Source organism: Oreochromis aureus, linkage group 5 (genome assembly GCF_013358895.1).
Source record: "Oreochromis aureus strain Israel breed Guangdong linkage group 5, ZZ_aureus, whole genome shotgun sequence".
NCBI lineage: Eukaryota > Metazoa > Chordata > Actinopteri > Cichliformes > Cichlidae > Oreochromis > Oreochromis aureus.
Genome location: NC_052946.1, coordinates 4,750,936 through 4,756,935, shown reverse-complemented (window position 1 = coordinate 4,756,935; position 6,000 = coordinate 4,750,936).

Below are 6,000 nucleotides of genomic sequence, written 5' to 3'. Positions count from 1 at the left end.
ACTGCATAACTGCATGTTTATTCAGGTAAAAGCGGCAGCTTCTACATCAGTCCACCTCTGTGGGATCCCAGGGTTAGTCTGATTGCAGTCTACAATCAAGATATGCTGTTCGCTTCAATAAAACAGTGAATTCAATTAAAATAAATGTATGGTGTGGTATAGTCATCATCTTGTTTTGTTTTTACCAAAAATTATCAAATAACTTCCTGGCTAACTTATCAGCGTTGCCAGCAAGATCCACCATAGATTGTATGGCTGATTGTATTATAGTAAAATTATATTTTTTTTTAAGTCACACAGCCTTCTTAGACAATATGCTAGTTTTATTACACAGTAAGGCATATTATTTGCCAGATAGTTACAAGACCCCGAAAAGAGGGAAGTTAGCGAGCTTGACGCTGGTTGTGTGATCAAAATGCTACCAATATGAACTCATTCACTACTTAATGATGCAGAGTACACTCAGAAGTAAATGTACACAGAAGTAATATGTGCAAGATAATTGTAAAGGGGGTGTTTACTCATGATAAAAGTACTCTTAAATGGCAGCAATCTTGTAACATTCACTAACTTTAAAACTAACTTTGCTCCAGAAGCCAAGCATTAAACTGAGGCAAGCTGCAAGGGAGTTGCCAGCGTTAACTTGTGTTAAAACACAGGTCTTTGTATTATGAGCTACACATTTTAGTGCACAGCTGCTTTGCTTTTTAATCCTACATTAGACTTTATTAAAGGTGGGCTATAATATAGACATTATGCTGTCTTCAGCATTAGAATATTCCTTTTAAGAGGAATCTTCCAGCACGAGAACAGGTGTTAGAGGGAAGAGAGCTCATTAGAAGAAAACCAGAATCTATTAACCCTTAGATGCACACATAATGACCCCATGGGTTGTTTTCCTTCAAAATCTTTAAAATGCAAAGTTGTAATATATTCATATTCCAGGTATTCCTCATAAAATATGTTTGTAACATGAGGCCATTTGCATTTTTATTTATTTTTTCATTAATTTAAAAAAAAATGCAGTTTTTGTTTCACTACCCCACTCTTCCACAAGTGGGGTCAAAAATGACCCCAAGCAGTTCCTATGGAATCTTCTATGAAACTTTCATTCTTAGCAACTCTGACTGACCCACTTACACTTCTGATGGATCAAGAATTAATTTTTACACAGTAACATACATGATTTATAGTCAGGGCTGCACAGAAGTGGTCCGCAGATGTGCATTCGCTGTCAAAATAAAAGTATTCTCAGAAATTCAGAGAATACACGCTTCTTTTGCGGTGGAGGAACACCAAAGTAATTGCTTACGGAGCTTGCTTCTTTGACATCTTTAAGAGTTCTAAACAAATGTCTGTCCTCCTCCAGAACATCTAATGTACGCAAATGAGCGTTCCAATTTCTTATCTGGTATGCGTCTTTTATTTTGACAGCAAATGCGCACCTGCGGACCATTTATGTGCAGCCCTGTTTATAGTTTCCTGTGCATTTCAAACATAGTCGTTTCTGATGGGTTTTTTTAATATTTAAAGTAACATGGCTGCTATGAGGCCACCTAGGATCCATGTGGACCTTGCCCTACAAATGATCCAGGACGGATGGGATGAAGAGTCCATCGGAGGCATTGACTCAGTATCTGACATCTAAGATATAGAGGACCCAGACTATTGTCCCCCCCACTGAACAAGGCCAGTCAGATACAGAGGAGTCCTCTGATGAGTCCTCTGAAGAGGAGATGGATATTGAGTCTAACAGAATGAGCCCCTCTCACTGCTCTAGCCACAATATTCTGAATTAGTCGGCCAGGCCTGGGTTGCACCTGGGTTTAGTACTTTCTCCCCAGTAAATGTATGGAAGATGTTCATGTCTGATAATTTAATAGAAGAGGTGCTGACATGCACAAAGATGGAGGCACAAAGAGTAGCCACAGACAGGGGGAAAGAGTGGAAAAATGTAATCAAACATAAGCTCCTGGCCTTCATTTGATTGACCATTCTTGCAGGAAGTGAGAAGAACTGGGATGTACCAGTCGATGTGTTTTTTGGGAGTCCTCTGCATAACCCATTGTACAAGGCCACTATGTCAATTCAAAGATTTAAAGATATTTGCTGTTTCTTGCACTTTGATGACAAGAGGACCAGAGCCTACAGACTGAAAACAAACCACATGGCAGCTTTCCGCTACATATGGAGCCTGTTCCTGGTCAACTGCAGGCAGAAATTCATCCTCAGTGATTGTGTTACAGTGGATGAACAACTTGTGCCTTTCAGAGGGAAGACCCAGCTTCTGCAGTATATGCAGAGCAAGCATACAAAAGTGATACAAGTGATACAAAAACTGCAATTTCTTAAAATTAATAAAAAATAAATAAAAATGCAAAGGGCCTCATGTCACAAACATGTTTTATGAGGAATAACTCAAACATGAAAACATTACAACTCTTTGTTTTAAAGATTTTGAAGAATAACAACTGAGTTTATAGCAAAATGCATTGTTTCTATTTGGGGTCATTTTTGACCCCACTCGTGGAAGAGTGTAGGTATTGGTAGGTTGTGCATCCAAGGGTTAAGAAAAGAGATCTTTTCAAAATGCTGAACTATCTTCTCTGGAGAAAGGGCATGAAAGGGGAACGCTGTTGGTACTGTAACTGCAGTGTCTCAAATAGCAATGAAATTACCATTGTTATATATAAAGCCCTCATCTCCCCCCTGAGGCTCTGCAGCCAATCACATGCGCATGCAGCTGCTGCCGGTGCATTTTTTCCTAATCTTCTTCAATACTTCACACACCTGACCTTTGGTTGGTAAATTGCTATTCTGGATGCCATGCACCACTTGGTTGGGCCTCCTCATCCAAGCATTACCATATATGAACGTGAAAGAACGGTCATGTCAAGAGCAGCCAAGCCAGCTCTGCTTTAGTAGAACCAACTGCTGCTCACTGTAGCAGGTCACACTGTTACAGTGGATGGATAACTTGTGTAACAGTGTGACTTCTCAGCTTGTCAGTATTGCACTTTATGGCCTAAGGGATGTATTGAAAATGCAATCAAAAGGTCAAGCAGTAATAGCAAAAAAGGTCAGCTGAGTGCAGTTGTAAAGAGTAAGGAAATCTGAAAAATTCAAAAATTATTAGTAGACATACTTCTTTGTTTTTAATTGTAAAAGATGTTTTTTTCAGTTTTGCTTGTTGCACTGTATGTGAGAAATGACCAAAAGAGTACATTTATATTTTTACATCACCTGGAGTTAAGTAGTTATTCTGCCGTTACTTTGTTTGCTCATATTAGACATGACTATATATCTCTGAACCAAAAACTTGAGCTTCAAGCTGCTCAAAACATTTTTTTTAATACACTAGAGAGAGGATGTCCCTAATATGGTCGTCTAAGACACAATGCTTTGGTTGTGAGTGCAGATGCTCCACCCAACTGCTGTTCAAACCTCCACTTTGCATGGGCAATCAATCAAAAGACAGTTGGAGGGGAACTAAGACATGATTCAGACACCGAGCCCCAGTATAAGATAATTATTATTTTTAACAGTGAATCACGTAAAGTTGTTTTATAGCTTCCTACAATAAAAATGTGGAGCTGGAAATGAGCAAACTCGTTTAAAAGTGAACTTTAACTGTTTTTTTTGGGGGGGGGGGGGGGGTTGTGCAATTTTCAAGTGGCTTTATTTGTACTGATTGATTAAAAATAATGCTTACTAATCAAACCAACTAAATGAATTAAACCAGTATTCATTTTAAAATTAATCCTGTCAAATAAATGTCAAACAAAAGCAATAATCCAGGGTAAGCGAAACTCCTCTTTCCTCAATACGAGAACAATATTTTCTCAGATGTGTGCAGGCTGCTGCAGTGTGCACATCTTTTAGATTATCACAGCCTATGAGTTAATATAGCCATTTATCTTTTTTTTCTCTCCATTGCAGCAACATAAGCAGATGCAACCTTCATCTCACATTGGTGGTGAAACCACACCGTAGCACATCATATAGATCTTAAACTGCAACCTTAATTGTTTTGTTTCTGCACTTTTGGGATATAATATAGAAGAAAACAAAACAAACAAACATGTGAAGCTTGATTGCAGCCATTCCCCAACTCTCTGTGAATGGTACTCATGGCCATTGATCGGTGTTCTTTGATCAGTGGGTTTTGGTCAGTGATTGTTGATCAATGGTCATGGGAATTTGCATAATTATGATTAAGGAACTGACCTCACAGCCCATTGTTCCTTCAGTGGGCTGGTTTCAGTCATTATGCAAATGTACTGTTTATAAGGTTTGGGGAAACCTGCAGTCAGCTGAGACTGAAGAAGTCACTTGGATGAGTGACGAAACGTTTCTCCCACAAAACGCTGCGTCCAGATGAACAGATTCAACTTTTGGAGATGTGAAGCTTGTCATTACCTCTGATACTCACATGCTGGAACTGCTGAGTGGTTGTTTCACACACTGATTGCCCTCTAGTGGTTTGCTGGGGTCAGGACACATACATTCACCAGTGACAGGGTAAGTGACGTTTGACAACCTTTGCTCCTTCTGTGCATGGCCAGTAATGCACGAAAAAGTTAAAACATACAAACAAAATAAAATTCTTGGATTTGCAGGACTCACAAACACAGTACAGCAGGTCAAATCCTCTCTGCCATCACCTGCCAGCCACTTTGATGCATTGCACCACAGCTCTGATGAGAAAGCGTGGAATGATAATGTGCATAATTCACCAAAAAAGATCCTGTGATCATTCGCTTGTAGAAATCTTCAAAGCATGGAGGAGAGTGGAGACAGAGTGCATTGTAGAAAAAGGGAGATTTTTTTCCCCTCCTCTTTTTCACAAGTTATATTTAGACACCCGTGGTATTCTTTGCTGTCTGATGATGAAATAAGTTCAGTCTTGTATCGGAGCTCTGTGGTCACCGTGCATGTTCACGAAGAGAATATTTTCTTGATATATACAAACTGAAATACAGACTGAAGTGGCTGAAGCGTGAGCCTCATATTCCCCTCCTCAGACGCCGATAAGGAGGAACCTGTGTTGGGTGGTAAATTGGAAAACACACATGGGAGTGTGTGTTATTCTTGTCAAGCTCACAGCTTGCGATTCAGTTCAGCTGTGGAGAGATGCTATCCTTCTTTCTGCTTTAAGACGGAGAGATGGCCTTTTTACAAAACCCTCAGTGGACCCTTTCCTTCCTTCACTGCAGCTACACAGTAGCTGCTACAGAGAGGAGATGGTTTTGTTCCAGTGATGGATGATGAAGATATGATTTTATAGCCTCTTATTAATTCTTATGACTTCAAGCAGGTAGTTAGGGTATTGTATCCACTCCATCAGCTGCTTCATCTAGTTTTGATGAAAAACAAACTGACCCCTCGGGAAAATTTGTGAAGGATTGAGGTTTCAAGGTTAATTACTATTTTGTCAGTGAATATTCTAAATCTGATTGTTGAGACAACAATAAATAAAGATTAGGTATTTGTTGAAAATTAACAATTGATTGTGGGAAAAAAAAGTCTCTCTCCCAAATTCTGAATACAAAGCTGTGGATTTACCAGAAAAAAAGATTTAATTGTAGGGTGAGATACAAGTCCAGCTGTATCCCAGAAAACATTTCAACACTGACTAACTCTCAGCAGGCAGAGTTTTCTCAAAAACTAGTCATGGTTGTAGTTGTACCAACATCAAGATATGAATTTGCTGTTGACTTGCGTGGTGTAGATCATTCGCTGATGTCCTTCTGCTTTCCAGCAAAAGAAAGTTCACATTCAAGAACTATCTAATAATATGGATTAGCTAAATCACCTAGCTTAAAATTACATTTAAAAATTGCTGAGGCATTGAGCATGGTGAAATCTGTGATGAAATATACAAATATAAAATAAATTTTTATGGAAGAGATGTAAATGGCCACTGACCTTTTAGCCTGCATTGCCCAATTCAGATCTGGCCCCTTCACCCTCTCACTTTGTGAAGAGTCTAACTCCACG